The following is a 27,549-nucleotide window of genomic DNA, read 5'->3' as shown; positions in this document are numbered from 1 at the left end:
TTCCCCCTTTATTCTATTACTATATTGAATCACAATGATAGACGTTTTTAAGTGTTTAAACTTTCTTCAATTCCTTGGATAAATTCAATTTGATTGCATGTATTTTGAAAAAAACCATTAGATTTGATAAACTAATATCATATTTAGAATTTTCACATCTATGTTCATAGAGAAATTGGGCTCTAATTTTTTTTCCTGACTTGTTTTCATCTAGTTTTGGAATCAAGCTTATACTAACCTGATTAAAAAAAATGTGAACAATTTTCTCTCTATTTCTATTTTTCTATAACAACTTTACAAGGTTGGAATTATCTCTTCCTTGAAAGTATTATAGAACACAGCTATAAAACTCTCTGGACCTGAGGCTTTTTTTGAAAGGGTGATGATGATTCCATTTCAGTTTCTTTAAGGGTTATAGTTTTACAATCTTGTAAAAATGTAGCATTTTTACATTTTTTTTTCAGAACTTTACCTAGTTTATCTAAATATCCAGTTTATTAGTATATAGTTACGTTACCTCACTCATATTTTTATTTACATTTCCTCCCTCCTTTCCCTCTCCCATGATTCTTGCGAGAGGCTCATGTATTTTGTTAGTCTTTCTAAAGACCATTATCAGTTTTGTTAATTTTCTCTTTGATTTTGTTACCTACCTTCATTAATTTCTGCCCATATTCTTATTTATGTCCTTCCTTCTTTTTTATTTGGGTTTACTCTATTTGTCTCTTTCAAACTTTATAAGTGGAAAGCTTAACTCTCTTGTTTGCATTCTTCTTAATTTCTTCTATATTTAAAGCTGTAAGTTTACCTCTGAGTACTGCTTTGAATGTGATCCACAAATTTTGACCTGTACTTTGATTGCCATTCACCTGGAAGTATTTAATAATTTATCTTTGATTTCTTTTATAGCCAAATGATACATGGTAGTATTTTTTAAATTTCTAGACATAGGATTTTAAATTTAGTTCAACTGCATCATAGACAGTAACATTGTGCTGTATGCTGCTGCTGCTACTAAGTCGCTTCAGTCATGTCCGACTCTGTGCGACCCCATAGACGGCAGCCCACCAGGCTCCCCGTCCCTGGGATTCTCCAGGCAAGAACACTGGAGTGGGTTGCCATTTCCTTCTCCAATGCATGAAAGTGAAAAGTGAAAGTGAAGTCGCACAGTCGTGTCCGACTCTTAGCGACCCCATGGACTGCAGCCCACCAGGCTCCTCCATCCATATATGATGCTTAAATTTACTAAAGTTTCTTCTGTGGCCTAGCACATTTTTTGTGTATACAAAAAGAAAATATTCGGTTTTTGGTGAAATATAGGGACTGTTATATCAGTATAGTTTTTTATATCTTTGCTTATTTTTATATGCTCCAACTACTAGTTTTTAAGAGGGTATCTTAAAGTCGTCAACCATGATTTTTGATTTATTATTTCTATCCTAGATCTATCAGATGTTGCTTTATGTATTTTGACATCATATTGTCAGCTGCATACATGTTAATGATTATTATATTTCTTGATGCTTTGTTTTACTAATATATGATATCTTTGTTTTCCTCTTTTAATATTTTATGCCTTAAATTAGGGGAACAAGATAGCAGAGGAGTAGGACGTGGAGTACATCTCTCTCCACGGATACATCAGGAATAAACCTTCAGACACAGAAGTGCATGCAGAACAGCAGCTCAGAGTGGACAGGAGTACCTGACCAGCGGAAAAGAATACATAGAACCACACAAAACTTGGTAGGATGAAGGAACTAGGGGAAAAACAGGAGTGTTAGCAGGACTGGACCTGCCCTCGGTGGGTGGGGGAACTGAAGCAGGGGTCCCATCCCCACATCAGGGCAACTGTCTGAGTCAGAGGAGAAACATTTAAGAGAGTGAAACAGCTGATTTGTGGCAGCCTAAATGGAATGAGAATCAGACAGTCCTTGCTGCAGCCATACAAACCCTGGACAGGAATGCTGGTCCCCTGGAAGGTGCAGTGGTGGGGAGCTGGAGTTTAGCGATTGTGGGGCAATCCCAGGGTGAGGGCTGCTGTTGACTGTGGAGAGATGGATCAGGGGATGTGAGGGAGGAGACTGTGGTGGGAAATGCTGGTGGAGGAAAGCCAGGCAGCCATGGAAGCAAGGTGATACTGCTGAGTCACGCTTAGGGGGTGGAGCCATCACCATAGCCTCTCTTTCCCCACACACCAGCATCAGCAGCTGAGCAATAGAGAGGATGGCCCATCAAACACCTGACCTACTGAACTACAGAGTAGAACCCCACCTAGGGTGCCCCTTTAAGTGCCTGACGCACTGATCTACAGAGTAGGACCCCAGCCAGGGGGCCCCACTATGTGCCTGACGCGCTGAACAACAGGCAAGGGAGCCCTCTAAGTGCCTGAATGGGTGGAGCTATGGAGAAAGACTGGCCAAAGAGGCCTTCTGATCACCAGCTAAAAGAGGCTTGAAAAAGGACTGATGAGGCCATAACTCCTGTAGTGGAAGCAGTCCCTGTCCGTGCACACTAGGCGCCGCCAGGGTCCCCAGAAGCCAAGCAGGCGTGCCACCTTCACGCTCAACTCTCACTGGAGCAGAGCTGCCACAGGCAAAAAAAAGTCTTGCATCTATGCATGCAGGGTCGCTTTGGTCTTGCAACCCTGTACACTATGGCCTGCCAGGCTTCTCTGTCAGGGAGGGGGATGGGGGTCTCCTGGCAAGAATACTGGAGGCTTTTGGCCAATACTGGTTATCGTACCCTTCTAGAGCATATTGCCTGCTGCCCTAGCCACCAACTCCCCTGAGTATCTGGTGCTGTCAGAACCCCTGCGACCCAAACAGCTGCACCACCTCCATACCTGGCCCTCACTGGGGCAAACCCAAGTCCTCCAGGGCAGCCTCGGGAGCAAACCCCAGTGGACGACCCACATGCAGAGGTGGAAATAAAACCACAATTGAAACCAAGGGGCAGTGTGGCTAAGGAAGAAGACCCAAAACCTTCCACCAGCTGTACAAGATGCAGATTAAATCCACATGATCAACTAGGCAGACTCTGTGTCTATGGAATATATAAAAGGTCATTGAGAGCTCCCACAAAAGAAAACGCACTAGTTCTGATAGCTGTGGACATTGGAGGCAAGAACACACAGGAGTAGGATCAGATTAGAATCTGAGATGGCCCTACAACAGGTCCAGAGATCAGCACACAGTTGGAGGGCATCCTAGGGAGGTAAGGTGGACTGTGACTCCCACGAGGGAAAGGACTCTGACAGCAGTGAGTCAAGAAAAATGTTTTGACTTGTTCTGTAGATTCTTTTGGACTTTTTTTCTTCCTTTTTCCCCCCTCTGTTGTAGTTGTTGATTTTATTGGCACTATGAAATACAATTAAGCTTTTGAGCTTTTTTTTTTCTCAGTCACACTTTTTATTGTTGTTATAAACCTCTGCCTCTATGTTGGGTTTTTGCAGTTCTGTGGAGTTTTCCTTTTTTTTTTTCCCTCTCTCTTTTTTTAAGTTTTAATTTTTTAAACCTATTATTTTTTCTACATTTATTCCTTTGTTTGCTTTACCTACTGTTCTTTTCCGCTTGCAGTTAACCTTTAATGTATATAAATATTCTTTATCTACCTGTATTTAACTTTGCATGTCTGTTCTTTCTTTCTTTTCTTTCCTTTTAACATATCTGTTAGTTTTATTTTCATTGCTTTATTCCCCACTTGGCACTTTGCTTTAGTTTTGTTTTCCAGTTTGTGCTTTAGTTAGTTTTGTTCTGGTAGGTATAGTTTTTGGTTTCCTTTGTTTGCCAGGTCAATCTATTGTACTTTATTTTTGCTGGATTGTTTTGATTTTGCTTGTGGGTGTATATGTATATATGTATATTCAGTCACACTTTTTATTGTTGTTATAAACCTCTGCCTCTACATTGGGCTTTTCCAATTCTGTGGAGTTTTGTTTTTTCTTTTTTTCTTTCTTCTTCCACTTTTTCTTTTCTCTTTTTTATAATTTTAATTTTTAACTTTAAACCTATTATATTTTTTCTACATTTACTCCTTTGTTTGCCTTTCCTACTGTTCTTTTTCCCTTGCAGTTAATCTTTAATGTATATAAATCTTCTTCATCTACCTCTATTTAACTTTGCATATCTATTCTTTCTTACTTTTCTTTCTTTCCTTTCCTCTCAACATATTTGTTAGTTTTGTTTTCATTGCTTTATTCCCCATTTGGCACCTTGCTTTAGTTTTGTTTTCCAGTTTGTGCTTTAATTAGTTTTGTTCTTAACTGGTAAATATAATTTTTTATTTCCTTCATTTGCCGGGTCAGTCTACTGTACTCTATTTTTGTTGGACTGTTTTTACTTTGCTCATGGGTGTATATGAATATTCCATGATTTTAGTTATTATTTGCCTGATTTTGTAATTTCCATTTGTTTGGGGTTCATCATTGGTTTCTCGTTTCAGATATTTGTTTTAATCTCACTTAATGCCACAACAAACCACTTGTGGAATTTTCGTTCCTGGCCAGAGATCAAGCCCTGAGCCTTTGGAGTGGGAGCACTGACTCCAAGACCCTAGACTACCAGAGAACTAACCCTGCTGCTGCTGCTAAGTCGCTTCAGTCGTGTCCGACTCTGTGCGACCCCAGAGACGGAAGCCCACCAGGCTCCCCCATCCTTGGGATTCTCCAGGCAAGAACACTGGAGTGGGTTGCCATTTCCTTCTCCAAGGCATGAAAGTGAAAAGTGAAAGTGAAGTCGCTCAGTCGTGTCCGACTCTTAGCGACCCCATGGACTGCAGCCTACCAGGCTCCTCCATCCATGGGATTTTCCAGGCAAGAGTACTGGAGTGGGGTGCCATTGTCTTCTCCGAGAACTAACTCTAGGGAGTATCAAATAGTGAGAACTCACATAAACGAAACCACTTGAATACAAGACTCAGCATCAACCAACCACCAGTAGCACCCTGTGCAGGATGCCTCATCTAAATAATAAATAAAACAAAAATACAAACCCAATCATCAGCAGACAGGATTACCACCTCAGTCAGACTTGCCCATCAGAGGAAAAACAAACAAATAAAAATTCAACATGAATCTCACCCTATGTGAAGCTTACACAAACCACTGGACCAATCTTAGGAGGGCAGAAACCAAAAGAAAGAAAGAATTCAACCTTCTTCAAGGAAAGAATTCAACTTTCCTTGAAGCCTGGGAAAAGGAGACCTCAAACATAATAAGTTAAAATAGAAATAATGAAAAGGCAGAGAAATACTACACAAATGAAGGAACAAACTAGAAACACATAAGTCCAAATAAATGAAGAGGAAATAGGCAAATTACCCAAAAAAGAATTCAGAATAATGATAGTAAAGATGATCAAAATCCTTTAAAACAGAATGGAGAAATGCAAGAACCAATTAACAAAGACCTAGAAAAATTAAAGAATAAACATACAGAGACAAACAACACAATTACTGAAATTAAAAATACTCTAGAAGGAATCAATAGCAGAATATCTGAAGCAGGAGAATGAATCGGTAAGCTGGAAGATAAAATGGTGGAAATAACTTCTGAAGATCAGAATAAAGTAAAAAGAATGAGAAGAACTGAGGATAGTCTCAGAGACCTCAATAATTCAAATGCATCAACATTTGAGGTCCTAGAAGAAGAGAAAAAGAAAGGGTATGAGAAATTTTTTGAAGAGATTATAGTTGAAAATTTCTCCAACATGGGAAAGGAAATAGTCAATCAAGTCCAAGAGGTGCAGAGAGCCCCATACAGGATAAATCCAAGGAGAAACACGCCAAGACTCACACTAATCAAACTAACAAAGACTAAACACAAAGAAAGAATATTAAAAAGCAGCAGGAAGAAGCAACAAGTAACATATAAAGGAAACTCCATTTGCTTAACAGCTGATCTTTCAGCAAAAACTCTGCAGGCCAGAAGGGAATGGCAAGATATATTTAAAGTACTGAGAGGGAAAAATGTACAACCAAGATTACAGTACCTGGCAAGGATCTCCAAAGTTGATGGAGAAATAAAAAGCTTTTCAGACAAGGAAAAGTTTAGAGAATTCAGTACCACCAAACCAGCTTTACAACAAATGTTAAAGGGACTTATATAGTCAAGAAATGTAAGAGAAGAAAAAACATCTACAGAATCAACCCCAAACAATTAATAAAATGGCAATAGGAACATAATATCAATAATTACTTTAAATGTAAATGGATTAAATGTTCCAACCAAGAGGCACAGACTGGCTGAATGATACAAAAACAAGACCCATAAATAAGCTGTCTACAAGAAGCCCATTTCAGACCTAAAGACATATATAGACTGAAAATGAGAGGATGGAAAAATATATTCCATGCAAATGGCAAGCTAAAGAAAGTTGGAGTAGCAATCCTCATATCAGACAAAACAGACCTTAAAATAAAGATTACAAGAGATAAGGAAGGACACTACATAATGATCAAGGGATCAATTCAAGAGGAAGACATAACAATTATAAATATCTAGGCACCCAAGATAGGAGCACCTCAATACATAAGACAAACACTAACAGGTATAAAAGGAGAAATTGACAGTAACACAATAATAGTAGGAGACTTTAACTCCTCACTCACACCAATGGACCGTCATAAAAACAGAAAATTAACAAGAAAACACAAGTCTTAAATGATACTTTAGATGAGATGGATCTCATTGATATCTTCAGGACATTCCATCCAAATGCAGAATACACCTTCTTCTCAAGTGCACATGGAACATTCTCCAGGATAGACCACATTTTGGGTCACAAGCCAAGCCTCAGTAAATTTAAGAAAATTGAAATCATATCAAGCATCTTCTCTGACCATAATGCTATGAGACGAGGTATCAATTACAGTGTAAAAAAAAAAAACTGTAAGAAACACAAACACATGGAGATTAAACACATTTCTAAATAACCAACAGGTTACTGAAGAAATCAAAATGGAAATAAAAAATTTCTAGAAACAAATGACAATGAAAACATGACAACTCAAAACCTATGGGATGCAGCAAAAGCAGGTCTAAGAGGGAAGTTTAGAGCAATACAATCCTACCTCAAGAAACAAAATAAATATCAAATAGACAACTTAACTTTACACCTAAAACAACTGGAAAAAGAAGAACAAAAAGCCCTCAAAATTAGTAGAAGGAAAGAAATCATAAAGATCTGAGCAGAAACAAATGAAAAAGAAATGAAAGAACAATAGTAAAGATTAATAAAACTAAAAGCTGGTTCTTTGAGAAGCTAAACAAAATGGACAAACCTTTAGCCAGACTTATCAAGGAAAAAAGAGAAAAGTATCACATCAACAAAATTAGAAATAAAAAAGGAGAGGTTACAACAGATAATGCAGAAATACAAAGGATTATAAGAGACTATTATGAACAACTATATGGCAATAAAATAGATAACCTGGATGAAATGGACAGATTTTTTAGAAAAGTTCAATCTTCCAAGACTGAATCAGGAAGAAATAGAAACTATGAACAACCCAATCACAAGCACTGAAATTGAAGCTGTGATCAAAAATCTCCCAAAAAACAAAAGCCCAGGATCAGATAGCTTCACAGGAGAATTCTATCAAACATTTAGAGAAGAGCTAATGCCTATCCTTCTAAAACTCTTTCAAAAAACTGCACAGGAAGGAACACTTCCAAACTCATTCTATGAGGCCACCAACACCCTGATACCAAAACCAGACAAAGACAACACAAAAAAAGAAAACTACAGGCCAATATCATTGATGAAGATAGATGCAAAAATCCTCAACAAAATTTTAGCAAACAGAATTCAGCAACACATCAAAAGCTCATACACCATGATCAAGTTGGGTTTATTCCAGGAATGCAAGGATTCTTCAATATATGCAAATTAATCAATGTGATACACCATATTAACAAATTGAAAGATAAAAACCATAAGATAATCTCAATAGATGCAGAAAAAGCCTTTGACAAAATTCAGCACACATTTATGATAAAAACTCTTCCAAAAATGGGCATAGAAGGAACCTACCTCAACATAGTAAAGGCCATAAATGATAAGCCTACAGCAAACATTATTCTCAATGGTGAAAAACTGAAAGCATTCCCCTTAAGATCAGGAACAACACCAGGGTGTCCACTTTCACCACTATTACTCCACATAGTTCTCAAAGTCCTAGCTACAGCAATCAGAGAAGGAAAAGAAATAAAAGGAATCCAAATCAGAAAAGAAGAAGTAAAGCTCTCACTGTTTGCAGATGACATGATCCTGTACATAGAAAACCCTAAAGATAGTATCAGAATATTACTAGAGCTAATCAGTGAATTTAGCAAAGTTTCAGGATACAAAATCAATACACAGAAATCACTTGCATTTCTGTATACTAACAATGAAAAATCAGAAAGAGAAATTAAGGAATCAATCCCATTCACCATTGCAACAAAAAGAATATCTAGGAATAAACCTATGTATGGATACAAAAGAACTATACACAGAAAAATTATAAGACACTGATGAAAGAAATCAAAGATGACATAAACAGATGGAGAGATATTCCATGTTCCTGGGTAGGAAGAATCAATATTGTGAAAATGACTATACTACCAAATGCAATCTACAGATTCAATGCAATCCTGTCAAATTACCAATGGCATCTTTCACAGAACTAGAACAAAAAATTTCACAATTCATATGGAAACACAAAAGACCCCAAAGAGCCAAAGCAGTCTTAAGAAAGAAGAATGGAGCTGGAAGAATCAACCTTCCTGACTTCAGATCATATTACAAAGCTACAGTCATCAAGACAGTATGGTACTGGCACAAAAACAGAAATATAGATCAATGGAACAAGATAGAAAGCCCAGAAATAAACCCATGCACCTTTGGGTACTTTATTTTTGACAAAGGAGGCAAGAATATATAATGGGGCAAAGACAGCCTCTTCAATAAATAGTGCTGGGAAAAGTGGACAGCTACATGCAAAAGAATGAAATTAGAACACTTCCTAACACCACACACAAAGATAAACTCAAAATGGATTAAAGACCTACATGTAAGACCAAAAACTGTAAAACTCTTAGAGGAAACATAGGCAGAACACTTGATGATATAAATCAAAGCAAGATCCTCTATGACCCACCTCCTACAGTAACAGAAATAAAAACAAAAGTAAACAAGTGGGACCTGATTAAATTTAAAAGCTTTTGCACAGCAAAGGAAACTATAAGCAAGGTGAAAAGACAGCCCTCAGAATGGGAGAAAATAATAGCAAATGAAACAACTGACAAATAATTTCCAAAATATACAAGCAGCTCATACAATTCAATACCAGAAAAACAGACAACCCAATCAAAAAATGGGAAAAAGACCTAAATAGAATTTCTCCAAAGAAGACATACAGATGGCTAACAAACACATGAAAAGATGCTCAACATCGCTCATTATTAGAGAAATGCAAATCAAAACTACAATAAGATATCACCTCACACCAGTCAGAATGGCCATCATCAAAAAGTCTACAAACAATAAGTGCTGGAGAGGGTGTGAAGAGAAGGGAATGCTCTTGCACTGTTGGTGGGAATGTAAATCGATACAGCCACTATGGAAGATGGTATGAAGATTCCTTAAAAAATCAGGAATAAAACCACTATATGACCCAGCAATCCCACTCCTAGGCTTATACCCTGAGGAAACAAAAATTGAAAAAGATACATATATCCCATTGTTCATTGCAGCACTATTTACAATAACGAGAACATGGAAGCAACCTAGATGTCCATCGACAGATGAATGGATAAAGAAATTGCGATACATACATACAATGGAATATTACTCAGCCATTTGAGTCAGTTCTAATGAAGTGGATGAATGAACCTAGAACCTATTATACAAAGTGAAGTAAGTCAGAAAGAGAAAGATAAATATTGCATTCTAATGCATATATACAGAATCTAGAAAAATGGTACTGGAGAATTTATTTACAGGGCAACAATGGAGAAACAGACATAGAGAGTAGACTTACGGACATGGGGAGAGGGGAAAAGAGGAAGCTGTATGGAAAAAGTAACATGGAAACATATTAGCATATGAAAAATAGATAGCCAATGGGAATTTGCTGTAGGGCTCAGGAAACTCAAACAGGGGCTCTGTATCAACCTAGAGGGGTGGGATGGGAGGGAGATGGGAGGGAGGTTCAAAAGGGAGGGGATATATGCATACCTATGGCTGATTCATGTTGAAGTTTGACAGAAAACAACAAAATTCTGTAAAGCAATTATCCTTCAATAAAAAATAAATTAATTTTAAATATATATATTTTATGCCTTAAATTAATATTTCTTCATATTACAATTTCTAACCTGGCTTATTTTGATAAACCTTTTCCTATCTTTTACATACCTTTTTGTTTTTAATAGGTATCTTATAGGCAATATATAGCTTGATTTTATATTTAATTCTATTAGAGAGTCTTTACACTTTGAAGAGTTTTAACTATTTACATTTATCATAATTTCTCATATCAATATTTATTTCTGGCTTTCTTATGTTTCAAATTGTCCATGCCTTATTTTTAACCCTTTTCTTCTTTTCCTATTCTGTTGAGTAAATGGGATTTTCTTCTCCTGGTGTAAAAGTTATGCAGTCTATTTTTATTTTTCAAGTAACTGTCCCTAAGTTATTAAGAACACTACTTTTTCCCCCTATTACTGTCTTAAGCTATCAGTATGTAATTTTTTCCTTCAGAAAAAGAATTTTGGAGAAATAGACAAAACCAAGCAAAGTAACACAGAAAAGGTAAAACAAAGAAAGTAAATTAGGGAGCAAAAGGTCAACAAAGAAGAGAGAAAAAGGGAAAAAAAACCATAAATCAACAAAAAGAGTTGGAGTATGAGGGAATACAGCAAGGAGCCTTGCACATCCAGCATGATCAAAATTCCAAGAGTGAGAAAAAATCTAGGCTTCATTCATCCCTGTCATGTAATATCTTCAGATCATTTCTTTCTTCCCTTTCTTGGAAAAGCATTACAAAATATTTCATAAATATTTACTAAGTAGCCGCTGTGTTCCAGGTCCTCCGTCCAGCCTGGGGACAAAGCAGTGAACTAGTAGACCCTCTCCTTGCCTTCCCAGGACTCATAGTCAAAGTAAATCATTTTTAAAAACAATTACAGGAAGAATTACTATTGTTAAAATGACCATACTACCCAAACAATATACAGATTTAATGCAATCCCTATCAAATTACCCATGACATTTTTTATAGAGCTAGAATAATCCTAAAATTTATATGAAACAATAAAAGACACAGAATTGCCAAAGCTACCCTGAAGAAAGACATCAAAGCAGGAAGCATAGCCCTCTCAGACTTCAGACAATACTACAAATCTACAGTAATCAAAACAGCCTGGTATTGGTATAAAAACAGACATATGAATCAGTTAAACAGAATAAAGGGCCTAGAAATAAGCCCATACACCTATGGTCAATTAATCTTCGACAAAGGAGATGAGAATATACAATGGTGAAAAGACAGTCTCTTCAGCAAGTAGTGTTGTGACAACCAGATACAAATCAGTGAAGTTAGAACCTACCCTGTCACCACCATGAAAATAAACTCAAAATGGCTTCAAGACTTAAATATAAGACATGACACTGTAAAACTCCTAGAGGAGAACAGAAGCAAAATATTCTCTGATATAAATTGTACTAATGTTTTCTTAGGTAAGTCTCCCAAGGCAATAGACATTTAAACAAAAATAAACAAATGGATCAAACTTATACGCTTTTGTATAGCAAAGAAAACCATACACAAAACAAAAGACAACCTACAGACTGGGAGAAAATATTTGCAAATGATGTGACCAACAAAAGCTTCATTTTCAAACTATACAAACAGTTTATACAACTCAATAAAAAGAAAACAAACAACCAATCCAAAAACGAGCAGAAGACCTAAATAGACATTTCTCCAAAGAAGAAATACAGATAGCCAAGAGGCACAATGAAAAGATGCTCTTCACAACTATCAGAGAAATATAAATCAAAACTACAAGGAGGTACCGTCTCACACTAGTCACAAACGCTACGCTAAGTCATTTCAGTCGTGTCCGACTCTGTGCGACCCCATAGACAGCAGCTCACCAGGCTCCCCCGTCCCTGGGATTCTCCAGGCAAGAACACTGGAGTGGGTTGCCATTTCCTTCTCCAATGCATGGAAGTGAAAAGTGAAAGTGAAGTCGCTCAGTCGTGTCCGACTCTTAGCGACCCGATGGACTGCAGCCTACCAGGCTCCTCCGTCCATGGGATTTTCCAGGCAAGAGTACTGGAGTGGGGTGCCATTGCCTTCTCCCTGGTCACAAAAGACATCATTAAAAAGTCTATAAATAGCAAACACTGAAGAGAGTGTGAGGAAAAGGGAACCCTCTTACATTGTTGATGGGAATGTAAATTAATGCAGCCACTATGGAAAACAGTGTGGAGATTCCTCAAAAAACTAGAGTTGCCTCATTATCCAGTAATGCCATTCCTGGGCATATACCCAGACAGAACTATAATTCAAAAAGATACATGAACCGCAATGGTCACAACAGCACTATTCACAATAGCCAAGACAAGGAAAGAACCGAAATGTCCATTGACAGATGAATGGATGAAGAAGATGGGATATATACTTATATATATATATATATATATATATGCACACACACACATGTATAGGCATGAACTTGGGCAAACCCCAGGAGATGGTGAGGGACAGGGAGGCCTGGCGTTCTGTAGTCCATGGGGTCACAAAGAGTTGGACACAACTGGGTGACTGAAAAACAACATCAATATTATACAATGGAATTATTACTCAGCCATTAAAAAAGAATGAAATAATGCCATTGGCAGCAATATGGGTGGACCTGGAGATTATCATACTAAGAGAAGCAAGTCAAAAACAGATAAATACCCTTTGATATCACTTGTATGTGAAATCTAAAAATGACACAAATGAGCATATCTATAAAACAGTAACAGACTCACAGATACAGAGAAGAGACTTGGAAATGCCAAGGTGGGGAGGAGGGGGATGGGGAGGGGAAGGACTGGAAGTCTGAGATTATTAGATACAAGTTATTATATGTAAGTTGGACAAACAATAAGGTCCTACTGTATAGCACAGGGAACTATATTCAGTATCTTGTAACGAACCATAATGGAAATAATATGTAAACTAATATGTATAACTGAATTACTTTATTATACAGCAGAAATTAACACACTGTAAATTAACTGTCCTTCAAAAATTTTTTTTCTAAAAGCAGTTGCATCAGAATAGGAGGAGTACAGTCACCTTGGAAGTATCCAGCAAGGGAAAACCAGCCTGGTCTGTGGGGATCAGGAAAACCCCCCCATATGCAGTGACACCTGTAAAGCTGGAGGCCATCACTCCCCCACCAGTGGCCATCAAAAGCAGAGCTGGCCTGAACTGCCGCCCTGCTGCTGGCCACTGCTCTTCTGCATCCCATGCGACTGTGAGGAGGACACATCCATGTGGCCAAGGCTATGGTACTTACACTTGCCATGAAGCCATGTGTCTATAAACAGCCCAGGTCCTCTCAATACATATGCTCAGAATTCACAAGGCCCCTACCCTGTCCCATTTCCTCAGGGGGTGTCAGTATGTAAGTAGAAACTGGTGTCAACGTGACCACTGGTTCCTGAGACCAAACCCTTCTCTGTGTAGCTTACCTGCATATCTGCTCCATGCCTTAATTTTCTTTTATGCACAATCAGACTCATTTAGATGGATCAAGGAAGGAGTCTGAGTTAGGAAATATTTGAAGGAAAAGAGCAACTTTTATTGCTTCTAAGGAGCTAAAATGAATTCAGTGAGGCCCATTTCAAATGCCATCCACATTGGCCTTCATGAATAGAAAGAGAAAAGAGCATGGAAAAGAGCAGAAGAGATTATGAGCTCCCACTTTGGGAACAATTACCTAGGTTCAAACCCTGATTTTACCACTATTGCCACTGTGACCTTGGAAATAAGGCTGAAGTGCTCTGAGTCTCAGATTACTTATTTGCAAAGAGACTAGTTATAGCTTCATACGGTGGTGAAGATTTTTTTTTTCCCTGATTTTATTTTTTATTTTTTTTTAATTTTATTTTATTTTTAAACTTTACATAATTGTATTAGTTTTGCCAAATGAAGATTAATCAGGACCTGCTTGTGACTTAGCCCTGAGCCTGGTACTTAAGAAGAGCTCAAAAATGGAGTTGCTTACTACTGCTGTTATCATCAGCATTCAGATCAGATCAGATCAGATCAGTCGCTCAGTCGTGTCTGACTCTCTGCGACCCCATGAATTGCAGCACGCCAGGCCTCCCTGTCCATCACCAACTCCCGGAGTTCACCCAGACTCACGTCCATCGAGTCAGTGATGCCATCCAGCCATCTCATCCTCTGTCGTCCCCTTCTCCTCCTGCCCCCAATCCCTCCCAGAGTCTTTTCCAATGAGTCAACTCTTCGCATGAGGTGGCCAAAGTACTGGAGTTTCAGCTTTAGCATCATTCCTTCCAAAGAAATCCCAGGGCTGATCTCCTTCAGAATGGACTGGTTGGATCTCCTTGCAGTCCAAGGGACTCTCAAGAGTCTTCTCCAACACCACAGTTCAAAAGCATCAATTCTTCGGTGCTCAGCCTTCTTCACAGCCCAACTCTCACATCCATACATGACCACTGGAAAAACCATAGCCTTGACTAGACGAACCTTTGTTGGCAAAGTAATGTCTCTGCTTTTGAATATGCTATCTAGGTTGGTCATAACTTTCCTTCCAAGGAGTAAGCGTCTTTTAATTTCATGGCTGCAGTCACCATCTGCAGTGATTTTGGAGCCCAGAAAAATCAAGTCTGACACTGTTTCCCCATCTATTTCCCATGAAGTGGTGGGACCGGATGCCATGATCTTCATTTTCTGAATGTTGAGCTTTAAGCCAACTTTTTCACTCTCCTCTTTCACTTTCATCAAGAGGCTCTTTAGTTCCTCTTCACTTTCTGCCATAAGGGTGGTGTCATCTGCATATCTGAGGTTATTGATATTTCTGCTGGCAATCTTGATTCCAGCTTGAGCTTCTTCCAGTCCAGCATTTCTCATGATGTACTCTGCATATAAGTTAAATAAGCAGGATGACAATATACAGCCTTGACGTACTCCTTTTCCTATTTGGAACCAGTCTGTTGTTCCATGTCCAGTTCTAACTGTTGCTTCCTGACCTGCATACAAGTTTCTCAAGAGGCAGATCAGGGGGTCTGGTATTCCCATCTCTTTCAGAATTTCCCACAGTTTATTGTGATCCACACAGTCAAAGGCTTTGGCATAGTCAATAAAGCAGAAATAGATGTTTTTCTGGAACTCTCTTGCTTTTTCCATGATCCAGCGGATGTTGGCAATTTGATCTCTGGTTCCTCTGCCTTTTCTAAAATCAGCTTGAACATCTGGAAGTTCACCATTCACATATTGCTGAAGACTGGCTTGGAGAATTTTGAGCATTACTTTACTAGCGTGTGAGATGAGTGCAATTGTGCGGTAGTTTGAGCATTCTTTGGCATTGCCTTTCTTTGGGATTGGAATGAAAACTGACCTTTTCCAGTCCTGTGATCACTGCTGAGTTTTCCAAATTTGCTGGCATATTGAGTGCAGCACTTTCACAGCATCATCTTTCAGGATTTGGAATAGCTCAACTGGAATTCCATCACCTCCACTAGCTTTGTTTGTAGTGATGCTTTCTAAGGCCCACTGGACTTCACATTCCAGGATGTCTGGCTCTAGGTCAGTGATCACACCATCGTGATTATCTGGGTCGTGAAGATCTTTTTTGTACAGTTCTTCTGTGTATTCTTGTCATCTCTTCTTAATATCTTCTGCTTTTGTTAGGTCTATACCATTTCTGTCCTTTATCGAGCCCATCTTTGCATGAAATGTTCCTTTGGTATCTCTGATTTTCTTGAAGAGATCCCTAGTCTTTCCCATTCTGTTGTTTTCCTCTATTTCTTTGCATTGATCGCTGAGGAAGGCTTTCTTATCTCTTCTTGCTATTCTTTGGAACTCTGCATTCAGATGTTTATATCTTTCCTTTTCTCCTTTGCTTTTCGCTTCTCTTCTTTTCACAGCTATTTGTAAGGCCTCCCCAGACAGCCATTTTGCTTTTTTGCATTTCTTTTCTATGGGAATGGTCTTGATCCCTGTCTCCTGTACAATGTCACGAACCTCATTCCATAGTTCATCAGGCACTCTATCTATCAGATCTAGGCCCTTAAATCTATTTCTCACTTCCACTGTATAATCATAAGGGATTTGATTTAGGTCATAGCTGAATGGTCTAGTGGTTTTCACTACTTTCTTCAATTTAAGTCTGAATTTGGCAATAAGGAGTTCATGGTCTGAGCCACAGTCAGCTCCTGGTCTTGTTTTTGCTGACTGTATAGAGCTTCTCCATCTTTGGCTGCAAAGAATATAATCAATCTGATTTCGGTGTTGACCATCTGGTGATGTCCATGTATAGAGTCTTCTCTTGTGTTGTTGGAAGAGGGTGTTTGTTATGACCAGTGCATTCTCTTGGCAAAACTCTATTAGTCTTTGCCCTGCTTCATTCCATATTCCAAGGCCAAATTAGCCTGTTACTCCAGGTGTTTCTTAACTTCCTACTTTTGCATTCCAGTCCCCTATAATGAAAAGGACATCTTTTTTGGGTGTTAGTTCTAAAATGTCTCGTAGGTCTTCATAGAACCGTTCAACTTCAGCTTCTTCAGCGTTACTGGTTGGGGCATAGACTTGGATTACTGTGATATTGAATGGTTTGCCTTGGAAACGAATAGAGATCATTCTGTCGTTTTTGAGATTGCATCCAAGTACTGCATTTTGGACTCTTTTGTTGACCATGATGGCCACTCCATTTCTTCTGAGGGATTCCTGCCCGCAGTAGTAGATACAATGGTCATCTGAGTTAAATTCACCCATTCGAGTCCGTTTCAGTTCTCTGCTTCCTAGAATGTCGACATTCACTCTTGCCATCTCTTGTTTGACCACTTCCCATTTGCCTTGATTCATGGACCTGATTCCAGGTTCCTATGCAATATTGCTCTTTACAGCATTGGACCTTGCTTCTATCACCAGTCACATCCACAGCAGGGTATTCTTTTTGCTTTGGCTCCATCCCTTCATTCTTTCTGGAGTTATTCCTCCACTGATCTCCAGTAGCATCTGGAGATCAGTGGAGATCTGATCTCCTACTGACCTGGGGAGTTTCTCTTTCAGTATCCTATCATTTTGCCTTTTCATACTGTTCATTAGCATGAGAATTACTACATTACAGCCTGAACTGGGAGAATTATTGAAGGACATAGTATCATTATTTTTTATGGCAAGAAAATATGGAAAGTGGTTTCAAATTGGTTTAAGCAAAATACAAAGCTCTAGTTCATAAAAATAACTTGATAATTAAGCAAAGGGATTCAAATATTTTCCTTATGAACTTCTGTCCTGAAGTTTGCATTATTTGCTCATTTAAGGATTCAGGGTATCTGGTCACACCCTTATTAAATTGTCCTTGTTCATTCATTTATCATTTAGTCAACAAATATTTGTTGGATGCCTATTGGAGAGGCATTTACACAAAGTAGGCACCAGCCAATGTCTGTTGAATTAAAAAAAAAGAAATGTATTACCAGCATCCAACCATACACATGAACACTTGCACACGCATGCACACATGTGCACACACACACACACACACACACTCTGCATGTTTAATTACATTCATCAAATTCTTGAGTTTTACTTTGCTTGACCTCTGAAACAAATTATCTAATCTAAATCAAATAATTTTTTACTTCTTGAGAATGCTTTAGAAATTTTTCATTCCGTTAAACCTCCCAGATTTCTCAAAGGTGGGGAAAAAAACCCAAATTTCTTGTTTAGTACAATGCTATACATACATAAGCTCACTAAATAATCATTTTCATTCCTAAAACATGAGCAACTCTCTTTTCCATCTAATCCTCAATTTTTATTCACTTTACTTTTTCATTTACAGTTGACATACTCAGCAACAGTATTACTATTTGCCAAATCACTGTGGATATTTTCACTCTTTGCCTGATCACTTTCAAATTTAACAAAGTCAGATTGGAATCTGAATTCGTACAACCTTCCTCCAGATCAGACAATCATAGAGTACACATACCCTTTGAAGGCATATACCATGAAGGGAGTTAATAATATGAGAGCCATCAGTTCAGTTCAGTTGCTCAGTCATGTCCGACTCTTTGCGACCCCAGTGAACCACAGCACGCCAGGCCTCCCTGTCCATCACCAACTCCCAGAGACCACCCAAACCCATGTCCTTCGAGTCAGTGATGCCATCCAACCATCTCATCCTCTGTCGTCCCCTTCTCCTCCTGCCCTCAATCTTTCCCAGCATCAGGGTCTTTTCAAATGAGTCAGCTCTTCGCATCAGGTGGCCAAAGTATTGGAGTTTCAGCTTCAACATCAGTCCTTCCAAAGAACACCCAGGACTGATCTCCTTTAGAATGGACTGGTTGGATCTCCTTGCAGTCCAAGGGACTCTCAAGAGTCTTATCCAACACCATAGTTCAAAGGCATCAATTCTTCGGTGCTCAGCTTTCTTTATAGTCCAACTCTCACGTCCATACATGACCACAGGAAAAACCATAGCCTTGACTAGATGGACCTTTGTTGGCAAAGTAATGTCTCTGCTTTTGAATATGCTATCTAGGTTGGTCATAACTTTCCTTCCAAGGAGTAAGCGTCTTTTGATTTCATGGCTGCAATCACCATCTGCAGTGATTTTGGAGCCCAGAAAAATAAAGTCAGCCATTGTTTCCACTGTTTCCCCATCTATTTGCCATGAAGTGATAGGACTGGATGTCATGATCTTAGGTTTTCTGAATGTTGAGCTTTAAGCCAAATTTTTCACTCTCTTTCACTTTCATCAAGAAGCTCTTTAGTTCCTCTGCACTTTCTGCCATAAGGGTGGTGTCATCTGCATATCTGAGGTTATTGATATTTCTCCCAGCAATCTTGATTCCAGCTTGTGCTTCCTCCAGCCCAGTGTTTCTCATGATGTATTCTGCATATAAGTTAAATAAGCAGGGATGACAATATACAGCCTTGACGTACTCCTTTTCCTATTTGGAACCAGTCTGTTGTTCCATGTCCAGTTCTAACTGTTGCTTCCTGACCTGCATACAGGTTTCTCAAGAGGCAGGTCAGGTGGTCTGGTATTCCCATCTCTTTCAGAATTTCCCACAGTTTATTGTGATCCACACAGTCAAAGGCTTTGGCATAGTCAATAAAGCAGAAATAGATGCTTTTCTGGAACTCTCTTGCTTTTTCATGATCCAGCGGATGTTGGCAATTTGATCTCTGGTTCCTCTGCCTTTTCTAAAATCAGCTTGAACATCTGGAAGTTCACCATTCACATATTGCTGAAGCCTGGCTTGGAGAATGTTAAGCATAGTCCCTGCTAAAATGCTTCCCTGAGAAAAAAAAAAACAACTAAAGGTTGACAAGTTTCATCACTCTTGATTTTTAGCCCATTATTTGAAAGTGCTGAAATCTTTAGGCAATGAAAAATGTTGGTGTTTCACAGCACAAAGATAGAAGAGGAAGGCAAAAACTCGAAGGTATCACATCCAAAGTTCCAGAGCCCCAGGGAACTCTGCAAAGATGTGTTGCACCAGCAGAGCCTTCTGGGGTCACCCAGCTCATACAGCCAATGCTCCATGTACCGCCATGGCAGCATGAGCCACTGTACACATTGAGGAGACCTTGTCGCATTGTCCAGAATAAAAATATAAAACCACATAATGATTTAGGACCATAAACACGTGTAGGGGCTTCTCAGGTGACGCAGTGGTAAAGAATCTGCCTGCCGGAAGATTCCCCGGAGTAGGAAATGGCAACCCACTCCACAATATTCTTGCCTGGAAAGTCCCATGGACAGACTGGTGGGCTACAGTCCAGGGGATTGCAAAGAATCAGACACAACTGAGCACAGGTGCACAAACATATATAAACACACACACACACACACAGTACATGTAAGCAGAAGATATCCATGGGAATTATGCAGAGTGGAAAAAGCCAATGCCAAAGATTTACATACTGTGCAATTCCATTGATACAGTATTCTCAGAGTGACAAAACCTTAGTGATAGAAAGCAGATCAGAGGTTGCCAAGGTTGGAGGAAGGAAGTGACTTAGAGGGAATATTAGAGAGTCACACCCTGAGGCATCTCAGCAGCCAGGGCCAACACAGACAGTCAGGCTCTCACTAGGGTGTTTAACTGAAGCAAGCCAGGGAGGCCATCTAGGAGAGTCTGGAAGCCACACTGTACTTCTGAATCAAGCTGGATGCTCAGGCGGATGAGAGGTGTGAGCCTTGTCTATATGTGGGGAGGTACAGCCTGGCTGCTGTAAGCAAATATCTACAGGGCTGTTGTGTGGGAGATAGATTAGATCTGCCCTATATTAACTCTGAGGGCAGGTCTTATATCTGCAGGGAGAAGCTAGATGAAAGCAGGTTTCAATTCAATATAAAGAACTTTCCAAGAGACCTTCTTTGACAGGTAATAAGTTCCCAGACACTGGAAATATTTGAACATAGATCAAATGACCACCTGCCGAGCATGATATAAGGGGTCCCCATGAAGGGCCTCTATCCCATTCTAAGGAGATGACACCAACAATAAAGACACTGGAGGTAGGGCACTCTGATCTGAAGGTAAGATTCAGTGCCACTCTTCCCTTTTAATTTTGCAAACTCCATTAGTATGAGTCCTAAATCCATTAACCCCTTGGTGGTTCATCCTGTCCCAAAATTAATCTTACCTCCCCATCCGATCTCCAGGCCTCCTGATAAGAGGGACACTGCCTGCCCTGCCCCTGCCTCCCCCACTGAGCCTGGCACAAGGTGGGCAGAAGAGAAGCTCCGTAAATGTGTGAAGCCAGGTGAATGATAGCTTGGGCATGTCCAAGGCAAGAAGCCAGCCGGGCTCCAGCTGAAGTCCTCACGCACTGAGAGTCCATATATTTTATGACCTCAGAGTGCTTCCTGGCACAGACTCCCTCCAATGGTGATTCATTTCTCTGTTGCAGCTTTGTCAGTATCAGGGTTTTCTACTTAGTTCTCAATGAACTAGCTATCATAGTTATAGCTCCCTAGGAAATGCCATACAGTAACTCTGTCAGGGTTTTTATTTGCTTGGACAAATCGTTTTATTTCAGCAAGGTGTTTTATTAGCTTAGAGAGTCATAAATCACTTCAAAGGTAGATGAAAGATGACCCAAGACACACAATTTTATATGAGATGTTGTTCTTTCTGCTGAAGATCATGTCTCCTTGATTATGATTGAGATCAATTTAGTTTCACGCAAATTATGAAAAGCGAATAACATCAACATACCTGTTTAGTCACCTGGCCAGAGCTAAGAAGCTGATTCCAACACCCATCTGGTTACCATCACTCAGGAAATCTGTCATCAACATGCAGGGTTATAACAGTCCCAAAAAAGGCAGTTTGAAGTTCCTTCTCCAAAACATAAGTCCTCCTGGGCCCAAATCACACCAACGATGAAGACACTGGTGTGAGAATAGCTATGAGAAAGGAGTTGTATTAGCCAGCATAGGCTCTGCTATGATGCAGTAACACCTAAACCCTTAAATCTCCATTACTTAACCCAACATACGGTTATTTCTCATTCTCACCAGGTTTCCAATAAGATTTGGTCACACCGTACCGCAGGGTGACTCAGCAACTGATCCTGTCCTCTTTCATCTTGTTGCAGCAGGAAGAGGAGAGGGAGTAAAAAACTCCACCCACTTCCTTCCCTTCCCTTCCTTCCTTCCCTCCTTCCTTTCTTTCATGTTAAGATTTTTTTTTTTTTTTAAGAAGTTTCAGGTTCACAGGAAAATTGGAAGGTGCAGAGATTTCCCATATACTTCCCCCATATACATGCATAATCTCCCCCTTATTAACATTGCCCACCATCTGTCTGTATTAGTCACTTCAGTCATGTCTGTCTCTCTGTGACCCCGTGGACTCTAGCCCTCCAGGCTCCTCTGTCCATGGTATTTTCCAGGCAAGAATACTGGAGTGGGTTGCCATTTCCTCCTCTGGGGGATCTTCCTGACCCAGGGACTGAACCCCGGTCTCCTGCATTGTAGGCAGATTCTTTACTATCTGAGCCACCAAGGAAGACCACCAGAGTGGTATCTTTGATACAACTGATGAATCTATATTGATACATCATAATTACTCAAAGTCTATAGTTAACATTCTCTCAATATTGACTATCCTGTGGGTTTGGACCATTGTATATTGATATGTATCCACTGTTATAGTATCATACATGGTATTTTCACTGCCCTAAAAATCCTATGTACTCTACCTATTCATTTCTCCTCCCCAATCCCTGGCAAACACTGGTATTATTTTTTCTCCATGGTTTTGCCATTTCCAGAATGTCATATAGCTGAGACCATATAATATGTACCCTTTTCAGATTTTAGTACTATGCATTTAAAGTTCCTCCTGATCTTTTCATGCATCGTTTGACACCTCACTTCTTTTTAGCACTGATTAATATTCTATTGTCTGGATGTACCACCGTTCAGTTATCCTTTCACCTACTGAAGGACATCTTGGTTTCTTCCAACTTTTGGCAATTATGGATAAACTTTCTATGAACACATGCATGCAGATTTCTGTGTAGACACAGGTTTTCAAATCCTTTGGGTAAGTACCAAGGAGTGTGATTGCTGGATTGTATGGTATGAGTACGTATGTTTATTCTTGTAAGAAACTGCCAAACTATCTTCCAAAGTGGCTGTACCATTTTGCGTTCCTACAAGCAGTGAAAGAGAACTCAGCATTTGGTGTTGTCAGTGTTCTAAATTTTGGCCATTCTAACAGGTATGGAGGTATCTCACTGCATATAGTCTTAATTTCCTGATGACATTTGCCCACTTTTAAATGCCTGGGCCTGGAGTGACACTCACTGCTTTTAACTCACAGCCCACTGGCCAGAACTAGACATAGCCCGGAACCTGACAGCAGGTCTGAGAAACACTAGGGAGTGCCTGGGTGCTGAGGAATAACAAAGGTCTCTGCTACAGGGCTTAAACGCCTGGGAATGGTTTTCTTAGCAACTGTATCCCAACTTTATCTCTTGCCATGGATCCAGGTTTATTCTGGTGTGCAAGTTGGACTGGAAAAGCAGTCTCGCTTCTGTGATTGAGAAAGAACTGGGACTTGGAGCCCAGAAACCTCTTTGGAAGCAAAGTCAGGAGTTAGATATGCTAGACCACCAGGAACATCTGGCTGACTTGGGGCACACATCGGAGGACACTGCAAGAATTTCTCCCTCCTCCTCTATATTCAGATCTGAAAGCACCCAACCATCAAGGAAATGCAGAGCAAGTGAGCACAGCCATGCTTCTGCACAGCTCTTTGTTTCCAGTGCCCAGGGAGGCAGCTCTACTTAAAGCCAGCAGTCAGACTGCCGCAGAATCCAAGGGCACTGCACAAGTGGCGACTTGGGACCGTGGCTGCTCAGGTGTGGTGTTCTCTCTAGACCCTGACGTCACTGGCTTTACACTGGCCAAAGTCCCCCATAGAAAAGTTGGGCATCGGAGTATCCTAAATATCATATCTCTTGTGCCAATTAAAAAAAAAATAAAGATAATCACTCAAGAAATAGCTTGTAAGTTGTAGCAGCATCTTATCTGAAAGTGAACCAGCCATGCTGTTCAGATATTATATTATACTATTATGAAATTCACTTTGTAGTCTCTTCAATGTAAAGAATCATTTTAGTGAACAAAGTATCTTTTTTTCTTCCAATTCCTGTTTTAATTAGAAAAGTGATGGAAAATCTAGAAGTACCTCCCTATAGCTAGTTTTAAAAAATCTATTTGGAAACCTTGAAAATATTGGTAAATTATAAAAGAAATTGAACTCTGATACTTTTCTCTTATTTTATTGTTCCCTATTCTCTGAAAAGCCTTCAACATTGTATTTCTATCTCAGAATAAGGATGCATTTTCCTCTCAGAACCTGAAGGTATTCTAATTATATGTAAATCAGCTCACAGAAATAAATATCCATGGTTAAAGGACATTTAAAATGTTAAAAGGTTTTTCTCAACCGTTCACTGTTTAAAATAAAAAAGTCTATTTCCAGAACCCTGGTAGCTCTAACCCCCTTTCACGACTGCACAGAAGCACATGCAAAGCCATTTTTCCTGGGCTCTTCTCTTCCCTGAAAGACCTCAAGTGGGGAATCACAGTTTGATTCTGATTTTGAGGCAATTCTATGTTAATCAACTTTTTTTTAACAGTGAAAACTTTTTTCCCTTTTATTCAGAATCAAAACAGACAATTGGACAGAGAAACTAAATAGAAATCAAGAAAGTTGCTATCATATTGGAAAGGGTATCCTAAGTATTATCCTTCAAGTCCTGAAAACACTGCCACATATGTATGTTTAAAGTATCATGATTGCCTTGATGCCTATATTTTGCTCTAATTCCCTGGCCATAAACACCAACAAAATGCTGATGATTCCTCTCTCTGTCTCCACCCCTGAATCCTCAGCTCACAGAGCTGAATGCCTATTTAATATCTGCACTTGGTTATCTCACAGGTATTTTAAGCTGAGCATGTTCAAAACGTAATCCTTGATCTGCAAATCTACCCACCCCCCCACTTTCTCCCTCTAAACAACAGGCAGTGCTGTGCTTCAGGTCTCTCAGGACAAAAGCACAGCAGTTATCCTTCATTCTGCTTTTTCTCTCAGTCCACTTTCAACCCATCAGCTAAGTTCTATTGGCCCCATCCTCAAAATTTGTCCAGAATGTGACTATGTGTTATCAACTCCATGATCATTACTCTGGTCCAAGCCACTATCATGGTTTGCCTACATTTTTTGTACTGGTCTTCTCCCTAATTGTGACCTAGCCCTCCTAGAGGCTACTTTGAGCACCATAGTTAGCTAGAATGATCTTTCGAAAACATAGAGAGAGTCATGTTACTTCAGTGCTCTAAACTCTCCATGACCTCCCAGTGTCAAAGCAAAGTCCTGTTCATGCAGATGGCCATCAGGAACAAGAAAATATGCTCAACATCACTAATTATTAGAGAAATGCAAATCAAAACTACAGTGAGGTACCACTTCACACCAGTCAGAATGGCCATGAGGGAGACTTTCCTGTGTCCAAAGGTTAAGACTTTAGCTTGCAGTGCAAAGGGTGCAGGTTCAATCCCTGGTCAGGGAACTAAAATCCTACATGCCTCGAGGCCAAAATACATCAAATAGAAGCAATATTGTAACAAATTCAACAAAGTCTTTAAAAATGGTCCACATCAGAAAAAAAATTTAAAAACTGGCCATAATTAAAAATCTACAAATAATAAATGTTGGAGAGGGTTTGGAGAAAAAGGAAACTTCCTACACTGTTGGTGGGAATGTTAATTAGTGCAGCCACTATGGAGAACAGTATGCAGGTTCCTCAAAACACTAAAAACAGAGGTGCCATATGATCCAACAATTTCACTCCTGGGCATACACCCAGACAAAACTGTAATTCAGAAAGATTCATAGGATAATTATTCACAGCAGCCAAGACATGGAAACAACTTAAAGGCACATCAATGGATGAAGGCATAAAGAAGATGAGGTACGTATATACAATGGAATACTCCTCGGCCATAAAAAAGAATGAAATGCCTTTTGCAGCAACATGGATGGACCTAGAGATGATCATACTGAGTAGAGTAAGTCAGAAGGATAAAGACAAATGCTATATGATATCACTTATATGTGACTCTAAAATATGACATGAATGAATTTATCTACAAAAGAGACTCACGGATAGAACAAAGTTGTGGTTACCAAGGGGGAAGTGGCTGGGGGTGGAATGGACTGGGAGTTTGGGATCAGCAAATGCGAACTGGCATATATAGAATGGATAGACTACAAGGTCCTACTGTATAGCATGGGGAACTATAGTTAATATCCTGTGGCAAACCATAATGGAAAAAATATGAAAAGAATGTATATGTGGATATGTATAACTGAATCACTTTGCTGTGAATAAATACTTGAATAAACTAGAAAAAATTTTAAAAACAACATGCTATTAAAATGGCCCATAAAACTCCCTTTGATCTCATTTCCTACATTTCTCTTCTGATTCACTCAGTTCAAGTTCAGGACATTTGTTTCTCAAACTCACCGGATGTGTTTCCACCACAGGACCTTTGCACTGACGGTTCCTTTGCCAAGGATGCTTTTCCCCAGACATTTGCAAGATTCTTGCTCCTTCATCAAACTGATGACCACAGATGTAGCATCCTCACTGCTATCCTGCCCTCCCTTCCCTACTGCATCTTCCTTCATACTTATCATCTAACGTACTTTATACTATACTTTATCATTTCCTTCTTCTAGTATATAAACTCCACAAGCACAGAGATTTTTATGTTTTGTTCACAGCTGTGTCTATTCACTTAGGAATGATACCTGGCACACAGTAGACACTTAACAAATAATGTTGAATAAATAAGATTCAATGCATTTGGACAAATTAGGGACTGATTCCCACCTTTCATGCCTTCTAACACTTCTCACTTGCATATTTGTGATACCTGAACCTATGACAGACCAAGGGGCTCCTTGTTGCCGGATCATCAGGGGCTAAGCTTATAATCAAACCTTGAGGATGTGATGTGCAACATCTGAAGGTACCCATAGGCTGCACACTGGATCTTATGTCTGAGCTGGACTGGCTGCACCAGGTCAGTCACTGCAGATACCTTTATGGAATGAGGTGAGGTTGTGTACAAATCTGCCACACCAGGGACTGTGATACCCCCAGATCACTCATCTTACAAGACAGAGTTGCAGGGGTCAGAGGGCAGGAGTGATTCTGAAGATAGCTATATGGATATGGGTGAATCAGGCTGCTTCTAACCCCTTTCTGGTCAGGAGAGGGTTGTAAGTAAAAATTTGGATTTCACCAAGTGCTAGTAGACCTGTGGACAGGTGTTCAAACAATTGAGAAGCAACTTCCGTCCTCTACCACAGACACTACCCAGCTCTGTCTCCTCCAAGCTCAGTGAGCTACAGGCATGAACTAGGCTGTGAGCCAAGAGATACTCCCAGAGTCCTTCCAAAACATTCAGCAAGGACTGAGGGCTCAAGCGGCTGGGGGCACCGAAGACCTTCTGACATTTGGATTATGCTGCTAACAGGACTTCATCAGTAGCCAAGGACTGGCTGGACCTGGGGAAACTTGGGCGCCACTTGGGTGACATCACCAGCTGTGCCAAGTCCTGGATGCTCTGCCTTGTAGTCTCATCAAGCCAGAGGTGATACTTAGGGATAGGATCAGTTGTCACTGATATAAATGAGCTGGGTCCACTGGGTGAGCTGCTTTTAACATATCCTGAAAAATTCTAAGATGTGATGAGATCTAAAC

The 27,549-nt window shown here is 39.7% G+C and overlaps 1 protein-coding gene across 4 annotated transcripts in view; it reads right to left on the bottom strand.

The window, feature by feature from the left end:
• LOC123335084 overlaps positions 1–27,549 on the bottom strand; it is a 90,204-nt gene that overhangs the window by 11,529 nt on the left and 51,126 nt on the right. The window contains exons 4-5 of one of the 4 annotated variants that reach the window (XR_006553392.2): positions 21,474–21,664; positions 19,396–19,544 (exon numbers count right to left, since the gene is read on the bottom strand). The exons of 2 other annotated variants lie outside the window; for them this stretch is intronic. The gene's annotated coding sequence lies outside the window, so the exon portion shown is untranslated. Of the gene's footprint in view, positions 1–19,395; positions 19,545–21,473; positions 21,665–27,549 lie in introns of those variants that run through there. One more of the 4 variants, XR_006553393.2, reaches the window with a different exon arrangement.

Source organism: Bubalus bubalis, chromosome 9 (genome assembly GCF_019923935.1).
Source record: "Bubalus bubalis isolate 160015118507 breed Murrah chromosome 9, NDDB_SH_1, whole genome shotgun sequence".
NCBI lineage: Eukaryota > Metazoa > Chordata > Mammalia > Artiodactyla > Bovidae > Bubalus > Bubalus bubalis.
This window is presented reverse-complemented; position numbering and strand designations above follow the sequence as displayed.